At 40.6% G+C, this 16,132-nt stretch overlaps 1 pseudogene; it reads left to right on the top strand.

Moving 5' to 3' along the window:
* The first annotated feature begins 942 nt into the window (after positions 1 to 942).
* Positions 943 to 2,873, top strand: LOC102423602 (annotated as a pseudogene).
* The last annotated feature ends 13,259 nt before the right edge of the window (positions 2,874 to 16,132 follow it).

Genomic DNA, 16,132 nt, shown 5'->3' with positions numbered 1-16,132 from the left:
GCCCATTTTCTTTTAGAGTGATTTAAGATACAGGAAGAAAATATTTTATAGTTACCATATTTTTATGCTTTCAGGTGCTCTTCATTACATTTTGTAGATCCAGATTTCTGTTGATCTTGTTCTTCTGCCTGAGAGATTTTCTTTATTATTTCTTATAATACAGGCCTGCTGGTAATAAAACCTTTTATTTTGTGTATGTATGAAAAAGTCTTTTTTCCCCTTCTCTTTTGAAATACACTTTCACTAGGTAAGAATTCTAGGTTAATGTTTTGTGTGGGGCTTGGTTTTTTCAGTATTAAAGATGTTCCACTGTCTTCGTGCCTGTATTGTTTCCTGCAGATATGCTGCTATCCTTATAGCTCTGCACATAATGTCTTTTTCTATGGTTGCTTTAAGATTTTCCCTTTATCATCAGTTCTAAGCAATTTGGTAATTGTGTGCCTTGTTGAGGTTTTGCTTGATGTTTATTGAGATTCTTAGATCTGTGAGTTACTTTTTTCATCACATTAAGAAATATTTCTGGCTTCATTAAAAGGTTTTTTCTCTTCCTTCCTTCTTTCCCTTCTCTTCTTTGGGGACTCAAGCTTATGTATATTAGGCTGTTAAGATTTTCCCCTCAGTTTACCAGTGTTCTGTTCATTATTTAGAGTCTTCTTTTTCTCTCTGTGTGGCTCATTTTGGATAGTTTCTTTTACTGTGGTTTTAAGTTCATTAAACATTTCTTCTATAGTTTCTAATCTATTAATTCCATTCACTGTATTTTTCATCTCAGAAATTGTTTTATCACCTCTAGAAGTTTGTGTCTTTTTAACATCTTCCATGCTTCTCCTTAAGATGCTTGTAATTGTTGTACCTTCTTAAACATAGAATATAGCTCAGTTAGAAGTGGCAGTTGGTTAGATAATTAACAAAAGAGGGCCGCACTGAATGCAGGGGTACCAGAAACCATGTCTAAGGGACCTGCAGTTGGCATTGATCTTGGCACCACCTACTCTTGTGTGGGTGTATTCCAGCATGGAAAAGTGGAAATAATTGCCAACAATCAGGGAAACCGAACCACCCTGAGTTATGTTGCCTTTACTGATACTGAGCCATTGATCGGTGATGCTACAAAGAATCAAGTAGCAATGAATCCTACCAACACAGTCTTTGATGCCAAGCGCTTGATTGGATGTAGATTTGATGATGCTGTTGTCCAGTCTGACATGAAGCATTGGCCTTTCATGATGGTGAATGATGCTGGCAGGCCCAAGATCCAAGGGAGAGACAAAAGCTTTAATCCAGAAGAGTTGTCATCCAGAAGCCTACCTTGAGAAGACTGTTACTAATGCTGTTGTCACAGTACCTGCTTACTTCAATGACTCTCAGTGTCAGGCCACCAAAGATGCTGGAACTATTGCTGGTCTCAATGTACTTAGAATCATCAATGATCCAATGTTGCTGCTATTGCTGATGGTTTAGACAAAAAGGTGGAGCTGAAAGAAACATGCTCATCTCTGACTTGGGAGATGGCACTTTCGATGTGTCAACCCTCACAGTTGAAGATGGAATCTTTGAGGTCAAATCTACAGCTGGGGACACCCACTTAGGTGGAGAAGACTTTGACAACCAAATGGTCAACCATTTCATTGCAGAGTTCAAACGCAAGCATAAGAAGGATATCGGTGAGAAGAAGAGGGCTGTCCGTCACCTTCGTACTGCTTGTGAACGTGCTAAGCGTACTCTCTCTTCCAGCACCCAGGCCCGTATTGAGATTGATTCTCTCTATGAAGGAATCGACTTCTATACCACTATCACCCATGCCTGATTTGAAGAATTGAATACCGATCATTTCTGTGGTACGCTGGATTTTGTAGAGAAAGCCCTTCAGGGTGCCAAGCTTGACAAGTCCCAGATCCATGATAGTGTCTTGGTGGGTGGCTCCACCCATATCCACAAGATTCAGAAATTCCTATAGAACTTCTTCAATGGAAAAGAATTTAATAAGAGCATCAACCCTGATGAGGCTGTCACTTATGGTGCAGCTGTCCAGGCAGCCATTCTCTCTGGAGATAAATCTGAAAATGTCCAAGATCTGCTGCTGCTGGATGTCACTCCTCTTTCACTCGGCACTGAGACGGCTGGTGGCGTCATGACGGTCCTCATCAAGTGCAACACCACCATCCCCACCAAGCAGACACAGACCTTCACCACCTACTCCAACAACCAGCCAGGCATGCTCATCCAGGTTTGTGAAGGCGAGCATGCCATGACCAAGGATAACAACCTGCTTGGCAAGTTTGAACTCACAGGGATACCTCCTGCACCTTGTGGTGTTCCTCAGATTGAAGTCACTTTTGATATTGATGCCAATGGCATCCCCAATGTCTCTGTTGTGGATAAGAGTACAGGAAAAGAGAGCAAGATTATCATCACTAACAATAAGGGTCATCTGAGCAAGGAAGACATTGAGCTCATGGTCCAAGAAGCTGAGAAGTACAAAGCCGAAGATGAGAAGCAGCAGGACAAGGTGTCTTCCAAGAATTCACTTGAATCCTATGCATTCAACATGAAAGCAACTGTTGAAGATGAAAAACTTTGAGGCAAGATCAATGATGAGGACAAACAGAAGATTCTTGACAAGTGCCATGAAATCATCAACTGGCTTGAGAAGAACCAGACTGCAGAAAAGGAAGAATTTGAACATCAGCAGAAAGAGTTGAAAAATGTCTGCAACCCCATCATGAACAAGCTGTACCAGAGTGCAGGAGGCATGCCAGGAGGAATGCCTGGGGCTTCCCTGGTGGCGGAGCCCCTCCACCTGGCAGTGCCTCCTCTGGGCCCACCATAGAAGAGGTTGATTAAGCCAGCTTTGAACATAGAACTAGCATTGTTCCACACAAAATACTGAAGGACCCAAATTTGTAGCAAATTCCATGGGTAGTTTTAAAAGTTGAGCTGCTGTATAGTAAATAACTGGACATTGATACTTGAATACGGACTGTGCACAGGGAAAGAAATTAATGCACTTTATAACTGTATTGTAAAGTGGAAAATGTGATGTCTTAAATAAAACTATTTAAAATTGGCACCAAAAAAAAACAAAATAGGAAGGAGCAGAAGGAACAGTCACCCTGGGGAGTAAATGGCAATGTTCTGCCAAATGGTGCAAAACATTCTGCCTAGTTGACCAGGCATAAAAGATAGCTCTACAGCCACCTGGGGTTGGGGAGGGGAGTAAGTGGCATGTTCCACAGGATTAATGGCAGGGGAGAAAATGGCCAGGGGAAATTCTTTTTACTGAGTTCATGTACAGTAGAAGCCAAGATGGTTTGAGGGGCATACCTTTTACTAAGTGCTTGTGCAGAAGTCAAATGACAAAGCAGAACTATGAGGCATGTGAAGAGGAGCCAAAATAGGTGACCATACAATGGCCAGGGAAAAGCCTGGGAAAATATCAGATAGGGTAAGGGCACAGGCATTGGAAAATCCAGGAAAGAGATTGGATGGGGTATGGTACAGGCACAAGCCTGGGGAAAGCCAGGAAAGAGGTTGGATCGTTTGAAAGAAAGCCAGCTCTTTCCCAAACCCAAGGGAATACAGGGAATCCTTGCAAGGACCTAAGGGCAGCCACTACCCTCTGGCCTGGCCGCTCTCTGCCTCTCTGAGAGTGTACTATCACTTCTTCACTTTAATAAAATCTTGCCACTCCTCCTACATGAGTGCCCATGAAATTCTTTTCATGTGACAGCGCAGAAGGGCCTGTTTCCTGTTTTAACTGTTTTAATGTTTCCTAATCCTGTCAGCCATATAATTTTGGGGTCATTGATTTTTATCTTCATTATAGTTTGTATTTCTTGCTCTTGTAATTCCATGTAATTTTTTTTATTGAATCCAGACTGTGAATTTTGCATTGTTGGGTGATGGGCCTTGTTATATTTTTTAATTTTTTAGTTTTATTCTGGGACACAGTCAAGTTACACTGAAATTCTTTGATCTCCTCAAGCCTTGCTTTAACTTTTATTTAGCAACACTAGAGAAGCCATTAATCTAGGATGAATTGTGCTACAGTTCATCTTTCCCATTTCTTTTGGTTGCCAAATGCCCAGGAGCTGTCCTGGGTGCTGAGTTGTTTCTTATTCTGTCAGCAAAGGCTTGTGGGATAGGATGGGAAGCACATCCACAGATGTAATTTACTCTGATGTCAAGGAATTAATAGTAAAGTTCTTTAAGCAAAGCAATGGACTACACCTTAAATGACCTGTTCCCTGGACTATGGTGCTGGGAAACATTCAGAATCCCAATCCCTTCTAAAAGCTCCCACAATACACTCCTGGTAGCACTATCCCTGGTCCACTGGCCTCAGCCCTTTAGGAGGCCTGGCTCTACAGAGTTTTAGTTTCTACATCTCCATCCCTCCTTTCACCTTCCTATACGTCCTGATGTCCTCCCTGCCCATGCCCCCTCTCTTATAGACCCTACAATATTAAAAAGGCTCACATTTTCCCCACAATGGAACGTAATGGTTTCCCAGGTAGTAATTCAAAATATCCTGCTGCTCTCTGCAGCTCTAAGGAGAAATGGAACCTGGGAAATAAGTGCCTGTCTACTGTCCCAGGAACTGGAAGGTGGCTGTGTTCTTTCCCACATAAGTCAAGAGAAGTAAAAGACAGCTTGTGCATCTGAAGCAGGAATTTGGGGGAAACATAGGCAGGCTTAGGGATTTTTTAAAATTGGGGTCCATGGAAAAGTGCGGGGCCACAGACTGGGAGAAGGTACATTTCCATAACACAAGGAAGCCAGATGCAGTTACATTTCCATAAAACAAGGAAGCAGTAACAGTTGCATTTACATAAGACAAGGGAACTGGAAGTAGCCAGGAAAGGTCTATATTTACAAAATAAAGAGAAGGAAGCCCTTCATTCAGAAGGAGAGGAAGAAAGCCCAGAGGGAATAGTAAAACAATAAGGAAGGAGGGAGGGAGAACCTCACAAGTCCCATGTGAGGTTCAACCTTTGAGCCCAGGAGTTACTATAGTGACCAACTCAAAGGGGAATATTGACCAATCAGAGAGGATATCAGGCACCAGGATCTGCAGCCTTTATAAGCCATAGGGAAAGGAACCCAATGGGACCCTTTTCCCCCTCTCTACATGGGAGTTGTTACAGTAATAAGTTTAGTGAGTATAAGATAGTATAATCAAATTTCATTTCTTTATTAGAGTGAATTTTAAACTTTACTTAGAAGTGAAACTTAATTTGTGTGTGTGTGTGTGTGTGTGTTTGTGTGAGACCCTGATAAGTAACTTGTAACGCCCTGCATGTTAACTCCTGACAAATAACTTGTAACTCCTGATCAACAACTCCCTGCATGTTAACTCCTGATAAGTAACTTGTAACCCCCTGCGTGTGCATCCTGATAAGCCCAGAAGGCCACCGGAGCACACTGATATGAGACACTGAAGAAGCCTGTTATAGTAATAAGTTTAGTTAGTATAAAGTAGACTCCATTTTGTATTAGCATAAGTTAGCATAAGTAGACCCCATTTTATTCTTAGACCAAAACTTGTAAACAACTCCAAAAATAAGATGTGTGTGTGATTGATAAGCTTTGAACATGTACACAACTTTCCCGCCTGAGTGTATACCTAGATAACAGGGCAGCACCCGTGTATGGCACCCGATAGGAGACACTGAAGACGCCCAGCTTCAAGGATTTAAGGAGAGCAAATCTGCTGCGGTTCAGACGCTTGTCTGCCCTCCACAGACAGGACGCTCTCCTCCCCCCTGGAAACTGCCAAACTGCGAAACTGCCATTCTTGCTCTGCCTGAGCCCAAACTGCTAGAGGCCTCTCTTCCAGTCAAGAGACCGAGCTCCTTGCCGGCGTATTTTGACGACCTTTGTGTGTCTCCTCAGTCAGCGAGTGTCTCCGGGTGGCCTGCCAAGGACTGAAACCCATCAGCTCTCTGGTAAATAAACCTGTGTGATTTCTTGCATTGTTTATCTCCTGTGTCTCTCTCTTCTTAGTTTTTGGTTAAGCTCGGCCATATTAATTAATAGTAAGTACCCTTTGACGTTTGTATTGGTATATCCAAATGAAACGCTCTGGGTCACCTGTGCATACGTTCCTATAGATAATTGGAACAGGAGTCCATTCTGTGGGACTCTTCCCTCTCCCCATGTGGGAGTCTGTACTTGTTCTTCAATAAATCTCCACCCTTGCTATACCACTTTCTGTTTGTGGATTCATTCTTCGATTGCGGCAGACAAAGAATCCGGGTTCCAGTCCAAAAATTCAGTATTACATCTGATACATCCAGTCTATATCGGATACATACTGCAAAGGCACAGTCTTCTCTGAGAAACCCAGACAAGTTAACCAACTTGCCCAAGATAATAGAGTTACTAAATAGAAACAGAGTTGAATTCTTGACTGCCTTGTTCCTCTCCTGCCCTGTGTGACTATTCTGCATGACAATACGTGCAAAGCATTTATCAGACACCTTTGCTATCCATGGGTTCTGTTGATTTATAGTCCATCATTTTTGATACACACAAAGCAATGTGGAGAACTTATATTCTGATATGATTACTGTTGTAAAAAATTAGTTCTTTATTTACAAATAGACTATTTATTTACAAAGACTCTAGGAAGTAAGCCTGGTATATAATAGGTATGTTATTTTATTTGATTCCCACAAAAATGTTATCAAGTCAGAGTAGCTTTTTTCATTCCAATTTTACAGAAAACTGAGACTTAGAGAAGCTTAAGAAACATGCCCAAGATCACACAGGTAATTATTAACAGAGCTATAAATCAAAACCAGGTCAGAAACACTCCAAAGATCCTAATTACTATGTTCAACTGCCTCACACATGAAAATACATGTTCAAATGTCATCAAATTAATTCTGCTGATGACTTTACAGGAACACACCTCTCATATAACAAAACTTGCATTGACAGCAGCCAGGACAATAACAGTCCCTGACATGAGGGTTGCACTTTCCCGCTCACAAAGCATATTCTTATATTGTTTTGTTTCCTTACAGCTCGAGATCATATTGGGCTCTTCAGATTTACTCTCTAAAATCTGACATATCCTTTCAGAGAGAGAGAAAGAGAGAGAATATAAATATGTTATTGGTTCTTAAAACAAACCAAATGAACATAATATTTCAGTATCCCAGATAAATCTTTCTTTAAAAGCGAAAATAAAACTAATGGCACCAGGAGTATCACAGTAAATAACCAATTAAGGTTTTCATTATGGTTGGTCCCTATTTTTCTGTAAGGCAGTGTGGCACATAATTTAAGTTGCTCACTATCACACATTTTAATTGATAGATCTCTTTCTTATGTTTTGCCCCTAAGAATTAATGTTTGCATTTAATACCATCCTGTCATTATCTTGTTTCCTCTACACTGAAAGGAGTTGTCTGTTATTTGCAGGTGTGGAGGGCCAGCTGGAGACACAATCCCCTTCTCCACTTCCCTCCTCCCACTGATCACTGGTTATTACACATAATTACATGGAAGCATGTATTAGACTTTATTATAATTCATGACAGTGTGCTTTAAGTAAATTAGAAATTTGCATATCAATAGGGGGAGACTAAAATGCCATTCAGGACCTTTGATTTACATCAGAGGATCCCTAGGTTTTAGGAAATTACTTCTCTTCTCAGGTGGAAATCTAAGATGTTAAAGTAAAATGAAGCTGAGTGAAGGGGGAGGGGCATCCTGTGCTGGGTTTTCTTCCTCTTTCCTCCTCCCTGGCTTAGTAACCTGCTGGGCAAATAGTTCCTTAGTAACCAAGCAGGTCAGGCATTGGCTAACTGGGGCACTTGGCATTTACCTTATAAGGTGTTAGCACCCTGGAGGCCAGCAGGTAGCTAGCTGAGGGTTTCAGACTTCCACACCAAAAGAAATTAGGCCCAGCCATGTTCCCTGGAGTGTCAAGAAATAACAAGTCACAATGAGCCCCACAATTATTCCATCCTGCCCCTGCCTGTCACTTCTTGTAGTGTGCCCTTATCTTCTTGAGCCTGGAGAGAGTTGACCCAACCAGAAAAATTACGGGGCAACTTCTGACCATGGACAGGGGTACTGGAGGCTGTCATCTCCAAGAAGAAAGAGAGAGCGGGGGAGGAATCTTGTTTTTTCCTGAATTGTTCAGGTTTGACTGCGTGGATGTTAAATCATTCCTGATGGAAACCTATGTCCCTCAGCTCGTTAAGGTAATTTGTAAAAGTATATTTTTGCCTTTGGAGAGTACTGTAGGCTATCAGAAAGCGTTATTTTCCACTATAAAGTTCCTCACAGGTTTCATTATGCAAAGGCTTTGTTTGAGCTCCATTGCATTCTGTGTTCATTTATGGATTCAGAAATTCAAGTACCAGGGGAACTTCCTTTGAGGTTTTACTCTATGCAGTCTGGAGTATGATTTATACTTTTTTATTTTTCACCTTGGAAAACATCAGTTATGATATATGGATAAAGTTGAGAGAGAAACAGAAAAAAAAAGTATGTAAGGAAAGCAGGATCATGGGTGGAATTTTTTTCAAATACATAGCTTTAATGCCAATATTAAATATAGACTTCCTTGAATTTCAAAATATCATCTAATAGCCAAATGCTCTTACAGTCAAAACATGTAGCTAAGGAGTAACTTCAAATGGTATTAGTTTTAAGGTTAACAATTTCTATCGTGTAGCTAGAATAGAAACTAGTATCATGTTGAACCATTGGACAGTGCCTGTATTGGACCTCCTTTGACTACATAAACAGCAGTTTCAAATGGTTCGACCTAAACCACCTAACTGGTCAATAATTTTTTGCTTCTACATTATATAAAAGTGATTTTATCCATTTTTCTTTGTTTGTACCTTCATCTCATCTATACATATAAAAGCCTAAGTGACTGGCTGACTGGCTGACCAGCCGATCAGCCAGTAGCTACAACGCCCACTGACCACCAAGGGGCAGACACTCAACGGACAGGCATGGAAATATGAAACAGATTGATGAATCTCAGAGGGAAGGGGAGGGGGGAGGGCAGGAAGAGATTAAGCAAAGATCTTATATGCATACTAGAGGCCTGGTGCACTGACTCGTACACCAGTGGGGTCCCTCAGCCTGGCCTGTGGGAATTGGGCTGAAACTGTCCTGGTGCACAGATTCGTGCACCGGTGGAGTCCCTTGGCCTGGCCTGCAGGGATTGAGCTGAAAACCAGCAGTCCAACATCCCCTGAGAGGCCCTGGATTGAGAGAGGGCACAGGCCAGGCCAAGGGACCCCACTAGTGCACGAATCCGTGCACCGGGCCTCTAGTTTCATATAAGATGTGAGAGGGGTGATGGCATTTTATAATTTTTCCCCCTTAAGATCAAAAGAGTTAAGAAGAAAATGCAAGTAATAGTCCTTTGTTATTATTGCTTTGTTTCGCTTCATTCCACTGGTTCCCTTGGGAATCATTCATGTCTTCAGAATCATCTTATCTGTTAAAACCATGCCAGGTAAATGATACGGTAATTCTAAAAAAAACACAAAAACATACTAGGACACTTAAGAAAGGGCACATCTTCCTGGGGCTACAAAGGGAGACACCTCATGTGGCCAGTGCAGCCACAAAGTAGAACAAGCTATTTCTCCCTGAATGGAAAAGAAAAATGGAAAGTCTTACCTAGCACTGCGTAACAGCTGCCCAAGACAAAGAATCACAACCAACGGACATGGAGTAGGAAGCAGGAGACAGATGGTGCAATTTTCCCTACTGCTATTTCCCAGGAAGACCAGCATTCACATCCCAGGAGTCCCAGAGTGCCAAGGACTCAGTCACATCACATATTTGAGGACACGAATCCTGATTCTGCCAGGTGATGAGTAAAGTGATGAGTAAAACACAACAGTAATGGGAACCAGAAAAAATGGGAGGAGGGTGTATATTTGGGATGAAAAGTTGACTTTCAATTTGAAAGAAAACAGTTATGCCCCATCTTTAATCTCTCACCATTTCAATTTTCACTCCAGATTTAATTCTTTCCACTAAAAGCAAGGAATTGAAAATTGAAAAATATGAATCAATTCACTCTCTGCTGACATGGTTGTATGTGTACATCTTTTATTTCTATAGAAAACACTCTATCCACTGACCCAAACTGGCTAGGGCAGAAATAGATTTTTTAATTGTGTACCCTCTAATTATATATGTGTATAAATATACATACCTACCTTTTTTGTAAAACCTCGGGAACCAGATAAGAGAATGATAATTTAAAGAATTCCTAGAGGGTCTATAACACAAATTCCTTATTCCAAGTGATGGACGGATGCCTAACAATATTAAACTGGAATTAGAATCTTGTAATCCAGGGCTCATTCCACTGCACCTCACTACACCCATTACACCCAACAAAACCAACCAACTTAAACCAAGTCAAATTTTCCATCTTCAGAAAACAAGATGAATCAAATCAGGCTGAAGTAAGTATGTGGCAGAAACTCCAAACTCACTTCCGATATCCAATCTTCTTATCTTCCTTAGTAACAGAAAAGCAAGTATTTAGCTGGGTGCACGGTCGCAAAAACTATATTTCCCAGACGCCCTTTCAGCTGGCCGATTATGTGACTTATTTCTGGCCAATGAAATATAAATACTTCTATCAAGTCTCCTTAAAAGGGAGTATGTGCACTCTTCTTCCCTTCCTCTTTTCTGTTGCTGGAAATGCTAATATATTGGCTGAAACCCTGATGGCCATTCTGGACCAAGAGGCAACCTGCTATAGATGTCAGAGCAGCAAGATAGAAGGATCATAGGTTCCTAATAACCAGGGAGCCTTAATAACCAAGTAGAGATGTAGTCCTACCTATAACCAATCATACTGTAATTAAGAAACTTTCTTCTTACTAAGTACCTGGTGTTTAGGTGTTTTTCTGTTGCAAGCAGTCAAGTCTAAGGTTTTATATATATAACCTATATATATATATATATATATATATATCCTTAGAATAGTTTAATTAACTTGACTTATTAATGGATTGATTTAATCTGTGATTTTTTTATCCTAGAGGGATTGAAACATTAATCAAACTTTATATTGTGCTTCCATATCCATTCCTACCCCCTGGGCATATTCAGGTGCCAATAAGGTGCCAATATCTAGGACAAGCTCTTTGATAGAAATTGCAGAGGTAAAAGTTCATTATTTTATTTTCTGTATCTTAATCTAAAAGCATCGCAACTCTAATTATGTAATTCAGCTATTTATTTGTCAGGTCTATGGAGACAGAAGTAAAATTGATCTTTCAAATAATTTAAAGGTTTATGATGTGTGTGTGCACAAGTGTGTGTAGGCACAGGTGCGTCTGTGGGAGTGCACACCTATACATCACTATTCTCAGGATTCTATCTAAAAACCTAGGGGGGGGGGGAAATGTTACATACAAATCAAAAATATCATTCCAGGAAAAGCAAACATTATACTCATCCTTAACTGATTTAACTGTTTGCCCCAAATGTTTAGGGTTGTTCGATCCATTCTTTCTTATTTCTATGATCAGTTCCTCTCTAAATGCTTAGTTTAGAAGCCAGTGCCTCATATAAGAACAGGAGAAAAATAAGCTAATTACAATATAAGTAATAATAATTTCACTTTTCTAATGTGCTTTCATACATAAAGCTCCAAGTGCTTTATCAATTATATATACAAGGACCACTTAACCTCCTACTAAAAGGCTGCTACCCCTTAAAACAAATTCTCTGTAGTGTGCCACAGGAAAGAAAGACTGCCATGTCCATGTGCAAAAGCTGGATGGTTTTAGGGAAGCAAAGTGTAATTCCCTACTTAGTGGAACTAAAAGCTTTGAACAATCCCTTTAAAAAATCGTCAAGGGAGCTTTTAATCACCAGAAGTAGTCAATTCTTTGTTTTGGATCTCATCCAATCCAAGTGGAAACTTCAGCCATAAAACAGCATGCCAAATCGTCAGGGGTTATGCAGTAGGCTCGACTTCATTAGCAATAGTGTCTTTGACAATGGCTATGTCAAGTAAGGAAAATGGAAAAGATCAGAAGGCAGGCAAAAGTTGTTACTCCTGAAGTTCATAAGAACTAGACGGTGAAAGACATACAACTGGTTGCATTTTGCATACTTTTTTGTTCCCTGTTTCCAGTTCGTCAGTCCAGAACCAAGATCTGAGACCTTCCCTCAATTCCAGCCGCCTCCCACAAAAGACAACAGCAGGAAATGCTCTTCAGATCCCTTTACCAACTGTGAACTTTCCTCACACCCGCGGCTGTCTCCTCTGTGAAGCTTACTGATCGCAGCTAGAGCAGGAAGATCATCCCCTTCTCTGCGTTGCCTCAGTTCATTTTCATACTGATAATATGCCATGTGCCAATCCTACGAGATGATTTTGAATCTTTTTCCCCTATTTGCTTTAGTAATGATGATATTTCAATTCCTACCTAGAAAAAGGTCTGGACAAAGTAGGTACCCATTGCTTTATTAATGACTGAATAATCCAGTCCACTATCAACTCTATCGTAGACAATTACAACAACCTTCTAACTTACCTCCCTGTTACCGTGCTAGCCTTCCACTTGCCTATTCTGAATGCAGCAACCAGAAAGCTTCTAAAACTGATGATCATTCCACCAACATTCCCCCACTGCATCTCCTTCCACCCCACCCTCCACCATCATGCTTGCTTCAAACCTCTTGTTGGCTTTCCATTGCTCTGAAAACAAAGTCAAAATTCCTTACCAGGCAATGGTCTACTGACCTAGACTTTTCTCCCAAACCTCATTTTTCTGCCTTTCTTCCTCTTGCTAACCATAACTCCAGTCATGCTGGCTCCTTCCATTCCCCTTCAAGCACACATACTCGCTCCTGTCCCAAAACCTTGTGTGTTAATCCCCACAGTTGGAATGTTTCTCTCCACATATCATTCTCATTCTTCAAATCTCAGCTTTAATATCTCCTCTTCAGAGGAGCCCCCTGTACCCACCATGTCAGGTAAAGTTTGTAAACTCCTAGCATTCTTTACCTTGGGCCCCTCATAGCCTCCCCAATATAGGCAGAGACCATATCGGCACTTTTCTCCATTATATTCTTGGCAAGTAGCACAGTGCTTAGCACTTTTAAATACTCAGCAACTATAGGTTGAACGCACAGATAACACAACTTGAACTCTACCAGTAAAGACCCATGTCCCATAAGGAGAGTTCCACTGGACTAGAGAAAATTTCTAAGCAAGTCAAATAGGGACAGTCTAACAGCCAGAAAGAAAGAGCAAATAAAATGAGTATTTATGAAACTTAGAAAATATTACAAAAGTGAGACTTCCTTCCAGATTCATCCATGTTGTTACAAAAGGTATGATTTCCTTTTTTTTAAGTATATACCATATTTTCTTTATCCATTCACCTGTTGATGACACTTGGTTTGTTTCCACATCTTGGCCATTGGGAATACTACTGCAATGAACATGAAAGTGTAGATATCTCTTTGAGATTCTGATTTCAATTTTTTAAATATATACTCAAAAGTGGGATTGCCAAATCATATGGTATTTCTATTATTTTTTGAGGAACCTCCATACTGTTTCTATTATGGTTGTACCATTTTACATTACCACCACCAGTGTGTAAGGACTCTAATTTCTCTATCAGTCAGTCACATTAGGACATGATTCCTCTCATATGAAGAATATAAAATAGTCATATGTATGGAATTATGACATGATTCTTCTTATGTGAGGCATATGTATGTAAGTAGATAACAGAATGGTAGTTAGCAGGGTTTGGAGAAGAAGGTATGAGCTGTTTTTCAATGGATGTAAAGTTACTGGCACAGTTATACCAGATAAATAAGTTCCAGAGATCTGATCTGCTGTCCAACATGTTGCCTATAGTTAAGCAATAAATAAGGTACTGTGTACTCCAAAATTTAAGATAGATCTCAGGATTCTAAACACACACACACATGTGCAAAAAAAGGGGGGGAGACAGGAAAACTTTTGGAGGTGATGGACACATTTATTACCTTGATTGTGGTGATGGTAACATGGGTATATGTCCAAACTCACCAAATTGTGTACATTTATCATATGCATTTTTGTATACTAATTATCCTACATAATAAAAGCCTAATATGCTAAATCATCCAGTCATCTGTTCAAACAATCAAAGCATAATATACTAATGATATGCTAAGGCCGCTCAACCACTCACTATGACGTGCACTGACCACCAGGGAGCAGATGCTCCAACAAGTAGGTTAGCTTTCTGCTGGGGTCTGGCCAATTGGGACTGAGCAAGACAGGCCGGACACGCCCTGGAGCCCTCCCATGGTCCCTCCTGGCTGGCCAACCTTCCACATCCCTCCCTGACCCCATTCGTGCACTGATGGGGTCCCTCAGCCTGGCTTGCACCCTCTCGCAATCCAGGACCCCTCAGGGGATATCAGAGAGCCAGTTTTGGTCTGATCCCGTTCAACACAGGAGCTACCCGCTGGTGGTCAGTGCACTCCTACAGGGGGAGTGCTACTCAGCCAGAAGGCGGGCTCACAGCTGGTGAGTGCAGCAGTGGTGGCGGGAGCCTCTCCCACCTCCACAGTAGTGCTAAGGATGTCCAACTGATGGCAGCCGGACACCCACCCCCCCCCCAGGGCTCTTGGACTGAGAGAGGGCCGGGCTGAGGGACCCCCCTCCCAAGTGCATGAATTTCATGCACCAGGCCTCTAGTACCTTAATAAAGCTGTAAAATTTTGAGGCTTCCTAATATAGATGCTATTTATTCATGTAAACAAATAATTAAAATTACTTGTAAACATCTCATTAACAGAGGTTCTCTCGTGTTTACCTGGCTAACTCAACACAGATGCCATCTCCTCCAAGAAGACTCCTCCCCTGATATGAAGTGCCCTTTTGATGTGTTCTGACATATCTAATGTATCCCTCTAAGATCAGTGAAGTGGTAGGAGACATGGGTGAAAAAATGTCATAGTTATTAGGCATAGTTGTGCAAGTATTAACATTTCATGCTAAAAGATTTGAAATTCGCCTAGTGAACAACAGGGAAATAACTGAGTGATCAGATTTGCAGTTTAGAAAAATTGTTCTCATTAATATGTGAGGAGAGTAGATTCAAGGAAAAGAAGACTGGAAAGGAAGAGGTGGTTGACAGGCTACCACAGTGGTCAAAGATAAACATGATAAGAGCCTAAACTAGGTCAATGGCAAAAGGAACAAAAAGTATAGATTCAGGAATTACTAAGCAGGTGGACTCTACAACACTGGGGGATCTTTTTATAGGAGTGAGCCAAAAAAATAAGTTATTTATGAGAAGCACCTGGGTTTTCAGAAAAGATGATAAATTTGGCTTGAGATAAGTGGAGTTTGAGGTGTTGGGGGATATCCAGGAAAATATGTTAAGAGAATAATGGTAGATTCATATCTATAAATCATAAGAGAGAGGAAGACTGGAGATGTAGATTGAGAACCCATTGTTGGTTATATGGTCCACCCACACATGACCTTGTTGATGGCCCTGCCTAAATGGAAATACCAAGGATAATAATTCAGAAATTGACCCATATATTGTCCAGAGCAGAGATACCTAACATAAAATGGCATCCTAAATATTTAAAAAATACTATATGCTCAATAAATAACAGATACTGACTTAATTTTATACAGATGAGCAAAACAGAAGACAAGACCATAGTCCAGTACAAAATACTGTTTGTTGTTCACAATTTATAACCCTTAATTATCATCTTTGTGTGCCCAAAAGAAGGCTTTCTGACTCAAGAAATACAAATATGAAATGCTGGAGTTCATGGAAATATATTACACATTAATATGCTAATATGTTCTAGATATGTGTTTGGCACTTACTGCACTATAATGAAGATGAGTTATCTTATATATTATGTTCTTTCTGCTTAAATGGATCCCATTACAAGTTTCACAAAGCATGTGAGTACATTCTTTGCATCCACCTAAGTCCAATAATGACATTTAGCTGTTTATGATATATGGCAATACTATAACTGAGTTCATTCTATCTCACCAAAAGGAAACAGCATTGAAAGGGAAACTAAGAGTTCACTAGTGTGAAATTATAATAAGAACTAACTATGATCCAGA

This window comes from Myotis lucifugus, unplaced genomic scaffold, assembly GCF_000147115.1.
Source record: "Myotis lucifugus unplaced genomic scaffold, Myoluc2.0 scaffold_147, whole genome shotgun sequence".
NCBI lineage: Eukaryota > Metazoa > Chordata > Mammalia > Chiroptera > Vespertilionidae > Myotis > Myotis lucifugus.
The sequence above is the reverse complement of the archived record's forward strand: the minus strand, read 5'-3'. Positions and strand labels throughout refer to the sequence as shown.